Here is a 15,997-nt window from a genome sequence, read left to right as displayed (position 1 = left end):
AAGCAAATGTATAAGTACATGTATAAAACATAAAAATTATCAGGAACCACTTTACAAATCTTCAATTTGTGATTCTTATTTTTGTATTTGCAAAATTTCATGTTAAAGTGATTGAAACAATGATTTAATCACAGTCGTAGAGTCTCACAATTTTCCATACGTCTGTGTGCTACAGCGAACAGTTTTATTGCTATTAACGTATGCAAGTGCACAGGAAATTCGCTTACAATGCTTCGCGAACGTTCATAGGTGTCAAACTAATCCCAGTCATCATACATGATTTATGTGTGACGAAAAAGAATGAACTCTATGATTGATTATAAGTGCATAATGTGAATTATACATGCATAATGTGAACTGTAAAATGATATTCCGAAGCGGCAACGAAAGGTCGTACTAAAATCTTTGCGAGGAATATTTGGTTTCAGAAACGTTAGAATATGAAGATACTCGAGGTCGCGTAATGCTTTATGGAAGTCGCCCTTGGAAAATGAATGATGCACCGACAAAATGCAACTGCATAGAATATTTTTTATTAGAGAGAATAACATTTTTTTTTTAGAAAGAATAAAATTTTAATCACAATAAATTTTATCGCCAATTTTATCATAAGAATATATCGATATTATCGATGTAATTTAGTCATGATTAAATTTAATAGTTCAATTAAATAATTTTAGTTGGCAGATTCAACAAATTTCTCTTCTCAGAAATTATTAAAATAAATCGTTTATTGATCTTAGGATTATTAAAATCGTTTGTTTATTGATACGATTATTAAAATCGATTATTGATCTTCGATTATTGATCTTCGTTAACGTCCCAGGTGTTCCTTCAACATATTCGCAATCCTCCATAAACACAAGTATTTCAGTGCTTTCCTCGAACTCAAATTCCACGCATCGCTTTGTCAATTCTCAAAATTCTTCCATAAAATAGGAGCATAACCGAAGGATAAACAAACGTTAGATACGAAGTGTTCGATATCGCGAGAGATTCGAGCAAAGTCCCTGCACGGTGTTGAACAAACGAACAGAAAGCCGGATTCGTTGAAATAAGAAGCAGCCATGAAGAGATAGGAAACTGAACGCGAACCAATTTCCTTCGTATCGTTTTCAGGATGGATACAGTTGGACAGGTAAAAGACGGCAATTTCCATGGTGAAATTGAGTTTTAGCTGACCCATTTTGCAAGAGGCATCGCGATGGACGCGCCGGAATCGCGAGGGGCACAAAAATCAAAGTTAAAATTGCCTGGATGGAAGTAATTGCTGTCGCAATCATCAGTTATAATTCCGAGAGCTACTCGAGCACGCTTAATTCGTTGCATTCGGCTCGTTGGAAAACGCGATTTATCACGTTGAATTTCTTCCTGTTTATCCGTTCGTTTAACGGTTGGTTAACCGGTTGACAAACAATTCGGCGCGGCAATTAGCAAACGAGCTGACGGATGGTCCCCGGCCGAAATATTTCGACGGGTTTTTTGGATCGAACGTTGTAATGGTTCCTGTCGTTAAATGAAAGTAGGAAAACGATTTCTCGACACTTTCTATTTTAACTAATTTGTGATTGACATAAAAACTATGATGTACTTTGTGCATATTACTCTTATCTATTCTAGGTAACATATGACGTATCGTGTGCATTTTACTATTTATGTATTGACGCACCTCGTGCGTCTTATTATTAATACGTGCATGCACTGCACTTGTCTTATCACTGTAATGACGCATCAGGTGCGTCTTTATGTCTTCATGACGCACCACATGAGTCTTTATGTCCTTATGACACATCACATGCGTCTTCATATTCTTATGACGCACCACGTGCGTCCTCTATCCTTATGACGCACCACGTGCGTCCTCTATCCTTATGACGCACCACGTGCGTCTACATATTCTTATGACGCACCACGTGCGTCTACACATTCTTATAACGCAGCACATGCTTTTCATATTCTTGACACACAATATGTGCGTCTTCATATTCCCATGACGCACCACGTGCGTCCTCATATCCTTATGACGCACCACATGCGTCCTCATATCCTTATGACGCACCACGTGCGTCTACACATTCTTATAGCGCAACACTTGCTTTTCATATTTTTAAGACGCAACATGTGCGTCTTCATATTCCCATGACGCACCACTTGCGTCCTCATATTCTTATGACGCACCACATGCGTCTTCATGTTCTTGTCATGACGCACCTTACACGTCTGCAAATTCTGATAGTGATGCACCTTATACATCTTCATGTTTATTTAATGACACACCTGGTGCGTCTTCGTATTGCTATAATGACGCACCTGGTGCGTCTTGGTATTGCTATGACATACCTAGTGCGTCCTATTAGGTGACGCACCATGTGCATCATAGATAAGACACAATTGATGCGTTGTACAATTATTATGACGCAACTTGTGCGTCGTATTTAATATAATAAGACGAAATACACTTCAAGTATTTAATAAAATATTTTGTCTGTGTGTGGCAGAAATGTTTGCATATACCTAGTGAATTTAATAGTAATATTTAAGGAATTAATTAGGATTTAACCTGTGACATTTTTTCTCGAAATTAGCGGGAGTATTTAAAGTGGAGCACTCGACATTTACTGTAGCTGACAGGGACGCTTGGACCACAAAAGGTTTAATACTAAAGTACCACCGGGTCGATAATGACCCAGCCCAATGAAACGTATTGAAATTTGAAAAGATTCGCTATCGCTCTAAACGACACCATTAGTAAACCGAGTAGACTACTTTCTCCGTTAAAGTGGCTATATCCAGCTTCCTTGTATGTAGCCAAATGCGTTGCTTCATTCATAACCGCAACATTCTATTTCTGGTGTTCATTCACAGAAAAACCCGCGAGAGTAGCAGGGACAAACAGTGAGTCATGAAAATAAACGTGCTTTTAATTTTCATTTCAAACAATCGAGATTACGTAAACAAGAATTTTAGTCATTTATGATATTACTTATGATATGATTTTTATGTGCTATTATCTTAATTTCATGACAACAATTCTACGTACAAATAGCTGAACAGAAATGCAACTAACTTTTAATTAAAACGTGTAACGACTGTTAATGCATTGAAAAAAGTACCCGAATAAAAACTGTGCAAACAACTTTCTATACGTATGACTCAAAATTAGGTCATGTATGCATTTAAACGTCGTCCAAAATTCATTAATCAAACAACACAGTACACAGAATATTATACGTAATTTCAAGTGGTCGCAGATAAAAAAGGGAAACGATTTAAAAATTTTTATTTGGCACGACCTTGTTTCTGTACCGACAGATCTTTAATCCTCGACGCAAAGAGAAAAAGAAGAGTATGTCATTGAGACGTAACGCGAAGAAAAAAGGGGTCGCGCAGATGTTTCCTTTATTTTCCCATCGGATGTCCCAGTCATCGAACAATAATTGTCAATTGACTGGCAATACAATCTAAATGAAACCGTACCAATGCATCAGCGTACTCGGTTGAAACTGTAAGCTTGCTAGCAATTTATGATACCGGTAATATGCCTTTTGATACCATTACGTTTCTACTGATTACAATTTCATTGACAATTGACGTGTGATACTAATTTTGTGTCAGGTATGAGAAAGCAATCAGGAACCGAAATTACGAATTAATTTATTGCATTTTAGTTAACTTGTGATGTACTTTATGTTTTCTGATAGATATTTTTAAAATGAAGCACTTTATTTATCATGATTTTTCAATGACGCATCATATGCGTCCTATTCTTATGAAATACCGTGTGCGTCTTCTCTATTTGTATAATGACGCACCTTATGCGTCTTCCCCAAACATATAATGACGCACCTTATGCGTCTTCCCCAAACACATAATGACGCACCTTATGCGTCTTCCCCAAACACATAATGACGCACCATGTGCGTCTTCCCAATCCTTGCTATGACGCACCCTATGCGTCTCCCCAATCTCATAATGACGCACCATGTGCGTCTTCTCCATGCTTGCAATGACGCACCCTATGCGTCTCCCCTTTCTCATAATGACGCACCGTATGTGTCTCCGCTATTTATATTATGTGATCCACCATGTAACTGATAATACACCTTCCCTGTCTTATAATTTTTATTTCATGCAATCGATAACGCAATACTATCAATCAGTTAATAAATCATTCAATATAAACAAACACTTGACTTAAATAAAAGTAATCATTCATTAAATCAATAGAATAACACGGTAGTACTAGTAGTTAAATAAGGTAGACAATAAAATATAACAACATACGTTTAAAATTATAATTAAAAAATGAATGGTTAATCAGTCGATTAATTAAAGAAGTATGAGTTTCATCCCTCTGTTTTAGGCGTCCATTATTAACACTTGAACTACAGTTTCAAGCATCGAAGAATGCACATTAAATATCATATTTAAGCGGATTCCAAGCTGCATCTTTAACCCCTGCTTCCCAGTAATCTAGGTGAGCCAACTAATTGCGTGCTTTAATTTGCCTAGTGCACAGCGACAAAAAGACAGTATCCCGTTTCAAAGAACAACTGGTATAGTTTTCATATGCTGCGAAATAGCAGTTTAGATGTCTTGTACCCGTGAATTAAATTTCATTTTTCCAAGGCTTTTGCATAAACAACGTCGAACGAATATTAACAAAGTATTAAATATTTTATCAAGGGCTAAAAGTTCACGGCCTCAGAGAACACTTTTTTTGGAGCACCCTGTATATCGATCACACGGCAAATAAACAGAGAAGTAGATTATTAAATATACAAACGCAGTTGAATCACGAGAAAATTGAACGTTGCGCAAGCGTAAAAATGGAACGGGGAATTTTGAGGAAGAAAATCACAGCAAGATATCAAGGACATTCCAAGGACAACTTGATACTTAGGAATAATCATTTTTGATTGCACATTGACTTGGTAAGGTACAACGACCTGCTGTATGTACAAAGTCGTACAGGAAATACGTAATAAAATGGTATCGAAAATAGAACTGTTCAAATAATCGAAATTCGAGATGGGTCGAGCTGGTATTATCAAACTGACATGAGTACATATTCAACGTCTTCAGTTACATGATAATAACTGTATTAAAAAAAGATACAATACCCACGACATTCCTTCACATTTAATTTTTTAAGTAACTCAAACATCTGAGTAATAAAGAAATGTCAAATTTGAGCTACGTCTTGAATGTTTATTGAAAGATAACCGTAAGTGCAAGGTGCATTTCTGAAATACTTCCGTGGTCCGTTTATGATCCTGACTTTGGTTGGTAGGTCGTTGCTCTTGTCTTAAAAGAGCACGGTTCCTCAAAATTTTATGGCCCGGGAACCTTCAAAGATGGTAACTTTTTACGACCACTGGATTATTTTTCAAAGTCCCGAAGTTTTAAAATTCAAAAGTCTTAAACCCATTTTCGTAAACAGTCGATTTTTACAATCTTCTTCTGAGAAATATATTTTGACAAGACGCACTTTATATAAGCTATTTTTGTTAAAAAAATTATTGTGAAATCATCCCTGATATTTATTATTAATTGTGCTAGTATTAATAATCATTTTATATAAATGAGAATGCGTTCCACCCGTAAATCAAATAAGTCGAACACTACTTTTCACACATGGCAAAATGGATTGAAATAATGGTTCGTTTCGATAGAGATGTCTATGCCAAATCGCATTCACATTATCCAATATCGATATCGGATCAGTCGAATCGAACTCGAAAAGAGGAAGCGATTTGCCACCCGCGCGATGTCATTAACCTTTGCTGGGATTTATCGGGTGTGTGTCTCAACGAACGTTGCACACGATCCATATAACGCGATATATCCGTTTTGCAACGAAATAAAACTAATAATAGAAATTTCGGGCCGGTCCCGTTGACGTAACAATGCGCGCACTTCTATACGCTCGATCCTCTTCCCCAATAATTCGCAAAAAAAAACTATATAATAATCGTGCTCAAAGTCACTGGCCTTAGTGAGGAAGTTACGCGTACGTTTTTCGCGATAAACGAGATGCAAATATCGTGGCACGTCGCACGCGTGCAATTGTCATCCTCGTTAATTGTGATCCGATAATTGCAGCGATATTCATTGTCACCTCGAAACGGAAGAACCGAACCGTTTCAGGCGTTCCGTTTCCATCGTTTTCCCGTTTGTATTTAGTGCGACACGCGAGATCGAGCAGACCGAATAAGACGCGATTGAAATCGGTTAAACGGAATCCTTTGCCGATCGCATAAATCTGACGATTCGATTAATCGACCTACTCACACAGAATAATAACGCGTCGCCTCTATCGAGAGGATCGAACGTGAAGGAAATTAACTTGGCGATGGCTAACGTCAAACGGGTTCGTTGAAAAAGCTCGCGCTAACGCTGTCAGCTGATACCTAATAAAAATACGACAGCTCCTATTGAGAACAATCGAAACACATAATTTAACAGCTGCACGCGTTCTACGAAGGTAGAAAGAAAAAGATCTATTTAACCAATTGATACGCGGCTCGCGCGGCGATCATCGGGTACCGCGTTTTTTCACGATCCATCGCGAGCTAACCTATCGAACGATTTGTGTAATGAAGATCGGAACGGAATTAAAAGGCGCAAAAAATGGAACAGGTTAGTAAAAAGGAAGTAAGATGATGAATGATCCAGGGAAGTGTACGAGAAACATCGTACTTTGTACCATCGACATTGGTCGAGAAAAAGAAAAAAAGAAACGTGTTTACTCACGTCCTTGCCGCCTGTACCGTTCCTCGACACTTTCGGTGCACTTCACGTCGCCGATCGAAATCGTTTCCGAGGCGGTCTCGCACCGGTTTTAAGAATGCCGGGACACTTGCTTGAACGGCCAGAAATATTTAAACGCGATGCTTCTTCGCCGGATGCACGTTACGAAAAAACACGAAAGTGTCCGCGATAGCCTCGTCAGTTCTTCGCGTACATACGTGTCACAGATACTGCAATCTTTTCGTACACAGAATTTTTTACGTCTACGAAGTTCGAATTGGTAAAATATACACGACGTTCAGATAGTACTGCAAACGTGTGACTTGGTATGGTCACGAAGTATCACTAATCGCGTGTACGTATACACGATACTCGGGAACTGGACACGCGATAACGAACATCCACACCGCTCGGTGGTTCTGGCACGACTGGAGCACTGGAGTCGACTTCGAATCGGCTCGAGTTTACATATGGCTACAGACAGGGCCGTATGTAAAAAATGGCGAACCCTGCGAAAGAATCCTAAATGTGTTACATTCTATTAATACTAATAAATACCGTGTTACAGTAATCCTCAGAGAATACTGAATTAATTATGACATGAACATACGAAATTATTCGACAACATTCTTTTTCAGGTATGCATTCTAAATTATAAGCAAAAAGTGGATTTTAAAGATGGCTGGCAATCCAATGCTAATTATAAACCATATAATTTTCAACTAGTCAGTAATGGAACCGAACGGCAAAAATATACATAAATTCGTTTAATGTTTATAAAAATGGAGAGTGCAGAAGCACTGGTCATTTGCATGACGTTAATGACGGTACTGGTCACAGATGAGATATAGGGGGCACTAGAATCCCCTTATCATTTCCATGTCACATGCGACATTATCAGTTCACATTAAAATGAAAGCTATCCAAACATAGGAATTCCAATTCAAATGTATGTAAATGTACGTATTAAGTATCACAGCTTGTTCCACAAATGAGGAAATTTATTATTAAAAGTCTGTCATCTGTAAGAGTAGTTTTTGACGACTCGAAAAAATATTTTTTATCAATTTCATATCATACCCTACTTTACCTTGCTACTTACTTGATCCACGCGCGTTTAATGCACGATTCTTGGAACTTCGAATGGTACATTTAGCGAGCGTACATATATCCAGTCCAAATATTTTCGTAAAGGAAAATGTGGAATAAATGAATTTATAATTTAATAGTGAATCATAGCTGTTAGCTGGATATCGTTGTCTAAAGTTTATTTTGTGAAAAATATTTAAAAAACGATATCGATTACCAGGTCACATTAGGCTACGACTGTGACCCACCCTAACTTCAAATTCCACCACCCTTCAATTACGACTCCATCATTTATCGAAGGGATAAATGACACAATGCAAGTTTTCTGATTTTTAAATTTACTTCCATTAATTTCTATTGATACTATCAATTGAGAAATAAATAAATGCGATTACATTAACAAATATATAATAAATATATGGCATATTAATCAATAAAATCGATAATAATTTAATTTTTTATAAAAATGGAACCTGTGGCGCCATCTCTCCGGCGAACAGGGTGAACTACACACTTTTGAAACAGTAGTTTAATTAGTTCTCATCTTCTACCGCTAGATGGCTAAGATGAAATGCACTTTTTTTTAAATTCTCGAATGTAGAACTTCAATTTTACTGTAGTTTTATTTAATAAAAAAACATAGTTTTGTTTCGGTTTCCTGTTTGACAGCTAAATGGCGCCAATGATATTCTGTTCGATAAAAGCGCGCGCAATTTAAACGTTTTAATGTAAATGTTGAAATACATAGAACGTTTAAGTTTACAAAACACTTTTAACTTCACAGATTAGTTACTTTATAATGAACTATTATTTTTATGTTTTTTGTATGTAATTTTTTAATATATAAGGAAAGTCTTGGGACCAAAATGAACAGGGGATAATAATCTCAACAACGTTAATCTTTTCATTTTATTGTACCAAAAAATTTCATCTCATTCAATCATTATTAATTCAATATAATATATTTATCCTTTATATTTGTTATATCTTATTTATAATAAATATTTTGTAATAGTGTAGTGTTCATCGTTATTCTTTTATTGTGTCGCCATGAGCCATGAGAACGTGGAATCAGCAAGTTCTTAATTACCGTCACTATACTATCTAGAAAGACATTTTGTGATTTTTAATAAATTCATGAGATATATTAACAGAAGCACGCCGCATCGTTGCGTACTTTTTATGTTTTGTCTTTTCGTTTGTCGATCGAAAATTGTGTTCACGAGAACGCTTCTCGTGTCTCGCAGAAAAACGTTTCGTTCGCTTGTTTTTTTGGTTTGTGTTTTGTAGCTTCCGGTATTTTGAACGATGCGAACATTCAGACATAGACAATTCATACATTAAAACAATAGGTACCTAAGGAAAATTTTACAACTAGCTTAAGGCTCTAGTTCCCTTAAATCAGTTCGAATTAGAATTCAAACGAGGAACGTATCTCCGATTTCTTCGCAATTGCATATTGACACATTTCGGAACAATTCGCTGAGTTGGATCCATATTTGTTTCTCGTCGATCACCGTTCGATCGGTCAATGTAAACCTCGTTTATTTCCGGTGTACAAATGTATCGCGATGCAACGTAACTGATTTTAATGTACTAAGGCCTTAACGTGTCAAAGCAGCGGAGCTAATTATACAATAAGAAAATATATATACCCTCTACGGACACCAATAATTCGATCATCACGATTGTACGTAGAACGTAGACACAGCTCCGAGAACAACATCGTGTTTGCTAAATGTGAGCCATTTTATCATTGCGCAAATTCTTAATAAGCATTCCGAATGTCTTCTCGCTACGTTCCTTCTCGTTTCACTTATTTTTTTTTTAACTAATCTCTCTTACTCTCTGATAAAGCTTAACTTTGACTTTTAACGAGTATCTCGATTCCCCGTAAACCCTGCAGTACTCGTGCAATCATTCAATGATTGTATTACGACTGTTTCACATGGTCGATTACATTGTGAAAAATTGAACTGAACACACGTTGGATTAAGAATTCGATTTCCAGCTATGATTACTACAAGGGCTTACTGCAGAGTTAAATCGTGTTCTTTTTCCCGGTTGTATGTTTCAGCATCTTATATGGTAGTCTAACGTTATATGCTATGTATCGAGAGTACTTGCTATTGACGTGTACCTGAGGACCGTCTGCGAGCGCCCTGGGCATTTTGGACATACTTAGCTTTCGAGATAAGTTTCGACAGGGATTCTCAGTTGTGTGAACATTTTCATGTTCATGAGAATTTAGAACTTTGGGGTTTATGAATTTTTCAGGGATGTTAGAAATGTACATTAAAATTGAAAACTCAGATCAGAATTAGAAATGGATCTCTGAGATCTTGGAATTTGTTTTTGGATAATTGACACGTAAGATCTTATGTCAACACAAAATGTGAACATGTCGAAACAATGTATACTTAGAAGATTGTATGAAATTTTCATAATTTAAAAAATGACCAACTTTAAAGTTCCTTAAAATTCTATAGTAAACAAAGTGCAATTTAATTTGCATTGGTAATGATTTGATATTTGATTTCTGAAGCAATAAAACCGCAGCCACGAGGGTAATCTCGTGAACAGCCCAGAAGGTTTAAGCCACACCCAACTCGACCTACTTAACCTCTTCGTCGAGCTGGTTGATCAAATTTTGGACGACCGTGAAAATAGCGAATAAAGCGTGTTCTTTTCACTCAACCGAGGATTAACCTTCAGACGATAGAACCAATAAACCAATTTCTAAAAGAAATCTAAAATTTGTGAAATAGCCAAAATACGGATCTATCGTCTGCAGGTTAAAAATACTTAAAACAAAATATCTTTCCTTCGTTTCATTTTTTATGTAAATCCATTATTGTGCATCACCTTCCACTTGATCGTTCATCACATATATATATATATATTTAATTGCATTTAATTACACAACTATTTGCAATCGGCTCACAGACAAATTGGATAGGATGTTCTTCAACTTCGCATCCGTATCTACCTCGCTTACAAATCTCAAAATATCAATTAACGTTACTACTTCAATGTTTCAGGCGCACACTTGGAGAATATACTTCCTCTCGTTTCTTTTTAACTTAATTCTCTCGCGAGAACTGAATTATTTTGATAACAAGACGGCGTCCATTTGTGGTCGTCCTTTTTTGATAATAAGTACAACACTCTCACGATAGAAAATAAGAAACTTTGCGTTATATCTATGCTGAAACATTTAACACATAACGTTGTTGTATCGAACATGTGTACGTGGTTCGGTGGTCTTTGCGTTACGGTTAATGAATATCGAGTTTGCATTATGGTTTTCTTTTAACACCTTATCTACCGCCTATGACTGTAATTAAACATTGTTAAAAGATGTGTTATACATTGTACTGTGCCCCTTTATGTCACGATTCATACTGACTTTAATAATATTTCTTGAGCGATTAATGAAAAAGTATTTGTACTGTTTTAAACAATGTATTAAAAGATTATTTGTAATTGTAAGATTGGGGGACGTTTCTTTTTCGATACAAAGTTCACAACCGTAAATGGCGGGAAATTTAAAATACTTTTTTAAATTTAAAATCTTATTGTTAATTTCTTATTGATTAATTTGAGATCAAAATGTTTTTCGGTTGGTAAGGTGTTAACGATAAAAATGCAATGTTTGTGCTTAACAATTTGTCACAATTAAATAGACACAAATACACGTTTACAACAAGTTCGATATTCATTAGAAATTCGTACACGATCGTTCTTAACCTTAAAACTTAAGAACAACGCGAGAATGCATCGTCGAGTCCTACCAGACTAGATTTACGAAAAAAAATCAAACGAAAGCGTCGATTGGAGGAATCGAATCTAATATATTCTCCGTTAACGTAATAGCATCGTTGTTGTTTGGGTATTTTGTGTAAAAACTAGCATCGATCATCAACGATCGGACGATAACGATTTAAGATCATCATTGTATAGCTTTAATCAACCATTATTGCGGATGCGTACGTTGGCATCGTCGTTTAACATATTTTCTTAGTTTTTTTTTTCTCTCTTTTTTTTTAGATAACATCGATGATAATAGTATTACGAACGAGTAGCAAAAATATTGCTATTTCCTTATCTCGATGAAAAATTTATCCGAAGGTGGGAATTAATCGCTCGAATAATTTCGCAACAGAAATTCATTGAAAGCAAACTATGCCTGTGTCTCGATAACGGAGCAACAATAATCGGACATCATTCTTTTGCACTCGGATTTACGGATTTTGTGCGAATCATTGAAATTCGGAAAATTTTTAGATTATTCTTGCTCCGAAGACGCAAACATTTTTCTTCAGAAATTGTGAAAATTGTTTCGTGGAAAGAAATTTAACGAGTGGCCCGGTTAGTCAGGGAACAAGTGTTCCTTTGACCGTGAACATTTGGCAACGAATGGCATGGCTCGTCACTGATAGCTTTTGGAGTTGTCCCACGATTTTGCATTTATACTTACGCAATTTTTATTCGCGAATTTTTACTTTTAAATTTAACTGTGTTTGGGAACGTCTCGAAATAAGGGTTGTTAGAAATTTAGAAATTTTCGAAGCTATAAATTTATGGATTTGATATTAATTTTAAAGTGGATTGAAATTGTGGAATTTCTGAGTTATCAATTTTCTAAGAACCCAATTTCTGATTTTTTCAAATTTCTCAAATTTCTCAAACTTCTCAAATTTCTTAATTTTCCTGAAAACCCAAATCTGCAAATTTCCAACTCTGCAAACCCCCCAATTTCAAAAAGCCCAATCACCAAAATTCCCAAATTGAATTTCCGAAATTTCCATCCCCAAATTCTCAAATGACCCTATCATTCTAAACCGACATTGCACCAACTTCGAAAATCGTTACAATCGTAGGTAACGACTCCTTTGCATTCCTAAAATTTCAAACATCCGAGATGCTGTCAAAAGAAAAAAAAATGAAAGCTTTCGATCAATCCATCATCATCGATAATCGTAGATAACGACTCCTTTGTATTATTATATTTAATACTTTCTTGAGTTTTCACGAGATTTGAGATACGGGTTTTCCCGCGAAATTTCAAACGCACAGGTTTTCCCGCCAATTTGGAATACACTTCCCGCCATTTTTTGCACCATCGACTTCTTTGTACACTAATATTCTTCTTGCGTTTTCACGAGACGCTATCGAACTATGATAAACAGTATCACTGTTCTATTTCTATAGCTCCTTGTTCCTGAAAAGCTGTATCGGTGTAGTACTTCGAAATTTCTGAAACATTCAAGTGTTCGTGGAACGAATAAACTGGTTATTAGATACAATCGAAGAACAAATCTGATACATAAAAAATTTACAAAATTATTCGATAACGTTAATAAAACTAATTAACAAGGATAAGACAAATTATTCTATAAACTTAAGAGGGTATTTTATAATCGGAACAGTTTAATTTTAATTTTGCAGATTTGTAGAAGATTTCAATGTCAGGTATTTTACTAAGGACTTCGATGCTATAAATGTGGCCATATAACGAGAGTCTACTGTTATGTACTGATTAATATTATGTACTGATGACAATAAAATGTCTGCTACATTAAACAAAAATTTTATGTAATAGAATCTATTGAAGAATTAAAAAATATAAAAATCGAGATCAACTATAAATCTGCAGGATAAATAGCTCGTTGGAACAGAGTCGAAATAAACATAAGGGGAGACAAACAACATTTGCAAAAAAAATAAAAAATGATTATTAAAACTATCCTTTGAATTGGTTAAACAAAGTTCGGTTAGTAAAAACCATATACATAATAGCGTTGTGCGGATAAGATCAATAATAACATATAATTCGTTCATAATCTTATGTTACATACATAAAAAAGTAATAACGTGAGATCTGTGAATACGACTTTGCCTCGATCACTGTAATCAACGAGAAACGCAAATTCTTTTCTTCTTTGAATTTTTCTTTTTTCTTCTTTTACCTCTCATTCTCTCATTCTTTCTCTCTGTCACACTCTCGCGCTCACTCTCTCTCTCGCTGTCCATTTTGGTTTTCTCAATTAACGAAGAAACGATGCTAATGAGAACGTAATTAAAGCTACTACATCAACTTACTTCGAAGAATATTCTATGAAGAGATACAGATATAGGCTAAAAGAAATTGCTACGAGCTATGTATTAAGAGTTACACAATTTTCTAAATAACTTTTGCTTTCTTTTTTTTTATCGTGTTTTTATGCATCTAAAACGTAAAACGCGACTTTCGAGTAAGAGCTTTATTTTAATATAAAAGAGATATTGCGAGAAGAATTTACAATACGATGTTATAAAGCCTGAGAGACAACGTCGAAAAACAAACGCCATATTGGTTTTATTCCGTTTTAATCTTTCTAACTAGTTAATTGTACAATACTATACATTTTACGGGTGGAGACCACCGTACTAATGAAATTATACTATGAAAGCACGTGTTATTATTAGGTTATTGCGGACAATTTCGAATTTTTATTATTACTTAAAGTAGGAGAGAAAAATAGTCGACGAGTAAAATGTGGACGCAACTATCGAATTTAGGAATTCAATTAAATCTTGAATGGAGGAGGTCGATGGTGACCTACTTTCACGAACTTAGGAAGCTTTTACATTTTGAAGATTTTTACGTGTATATAAAAATTCATATATTTTCAAATTTTTATGTTCATACTGTTTTTATATTTATTACATTCTTTAGTTTTTAGAATTTATGATAGTTTATAAATTTCAAGGTTTCTAGATTTACAAATTTTTTAATTTATGAGGAACACAATTTTTAAGATGACAAATCCCAAAATTAATTTTCCTAAATCCCTAGATTATCAGGATTTTTTAATGTTAGAAGTTTCCAAAATTTTTGGTTACTAAAATTCAAGGTTTCTACAATTCTGAAGTTTCAAATTCTCAAATTTCTAAATTTCCAAATTTCCAAATTTCCAAATTCCCAATTTTCCAAATTTCCAATTCCCTGCTCCCTAATTCCCTGCTCCCCAATTCCCTGCTCCCTAATTCCCTGCTCCCTAATTCCCTGCTCCCCAATTCCCAGCTCCCCAATTCCCTGCTCCCTAATTCCCTGCTCCCCAATTCCCTGCTCCCCAATTCCCTATTCCCCAATTTACCAATTTCGAAATTCCAAACTTCCAAATTCCTAAATCCCCAAATTCTCAAATTCTCAAATTCCCCAATTTCTAAATTTCCAAACCTTCAATTTTTCAAATTCCTAAACCCCAAATTTTAATATTCCCAAATTCCTAAATCCCTAAATTCTCGAATTCCCCAATTCCTAAATTTCCAAACCTTCAATTTTTTCAAATTCCTAAACCCCAAATTTTAATATTCCCAAATTCCTAAATCCCCAAATTTTCAAATATCTAAATTCCTAAATCCCCAAATCCCAAAATCCCCAAATTCTCTAATTCCCCAATTTCCCCACAAAATTTCTAAAATTGCCAAATCACAAAAAAGTCCCTCTTCCTCCATATTACTTCCTCCAGAAATTGTCACTAAGAAAAATAACCAAATCAGTATTCCTCAAAAACGAAACCGTAAAAAACAGAACATTGCAAAATTTTATTATAGACAAAAATACGATAGTCACGTCCATACGAATCATAATAATAAATTTATTCGTTAAAATATAAGTGAACCTACTGCAAGATAGTGATCATTTTAAAAATAATTTTAAGTCTCAGATCAAACCTTTTTAAATTTTTTAAAACATCAAAGTTTTAACATGAAAACATGGATCTTTTGTACAATGAATATTTTGCACAAATAATTCAATAAATTTAAGAAAATCAAGTAGTGAACACATTTCGTTCTACAAATTTAAGCAACTAATTTTTATAAAAATTCAGAAATAAATTTATCAATTTTCGTTTATCCTCTGAAAAATTTGTTAATCACAGTAACGCTTGCAAGTTTAATAATTATATTTAATAAAAGCTAAACACTTTGTGATGTGATGTTTAAATATATTACACAAATTTTGAAAGACCCACGTTTACACATTAAATGTGCCACTTACAGTAAATAAAATTTGTTTGGAAATAAAGAAAGCACGCATCAATTGACACTCGAAAATTAATATTGAAAATCGACTGATTTTCATCGATGCATTTACCAATAAGAG

General features: G+C 35.0%; 2 protein-coding genes and 1 long non-coding RNA gene across 21 annotated transcripts in view; 1 reads left to right on the top strand and 2 right to left on the bottom strand.

Moving 5' to 3' along the window:
• LOC100879087 (Inositol 1,4,5,-trisphosphate receptor) overlaps positions 1 to 7,295 on the bottom strand; it is a 49,114-nt gene extending 41,819 nt beyond the window's left edge. For 2 of the 19 annotated variants that reach the window (XM_076537903.1, XM_076537900.1), the window contains exon 1: positions 6,757 to 7,221. The gene's annotated coding sequence lies outside the window, so the exon portion shown is untranslated. Of the gene's footprint in view, positions 1 to 6,756 lie in introns of all 19 variants that reach the window. The other 17 variants (XM_012293284.2, XM_076537908.1, XM_076537907.1 and 14 more) reach the window with 16 other exon arrangements.
• Positions 5,845 to 9,678, top strand: LOC143265479 (uncharacterized). Its single transcript, XR_013040085.1, has 2 exons — positions 5,845 to 6,642; positions 7,392 to 9,678. It is a non-coding gene; the product is annotated as an uncharacterized LOC143265479 (long non-coding RNA).
• The window catches only part of UbcE2H (ubiquitin conjugating enzyme E2H), a 54,853-nt gene continuing 47,593 nt past the window's right edge, over positions 8,738 to 15,997 (bottom strand). The window contains exon 7 of the transcript XR_013040082.1: positions 8,738 to 13,101. The gene's annotated coding sequence lies outside the window, so the exon portion shown is untranslated. The remainder of the gene's footprint in view (positions 13,102 to 15,997) is intronic.

Source organism: Megachile rotundata, chromosome 12 (assembly GCF_050947335.1).
Source record: "Megachile rotundata isolate GNS110a chromosome 12, iyMegRotu1, whole genome shotgun sequence".
In the NCBI taxonomy this organism is placed as follows: Eukaryota; Metazoa; Arthropoda; class Insecta; order Hymenoptera; family Megachilidae; genus Megachile; species Megachile rotundata.
The sequence above is the reverse complement of the archived record's forward strand: the minus strand, read 5'-3'. Positions and strand labels throughout refer to the sequence as shown.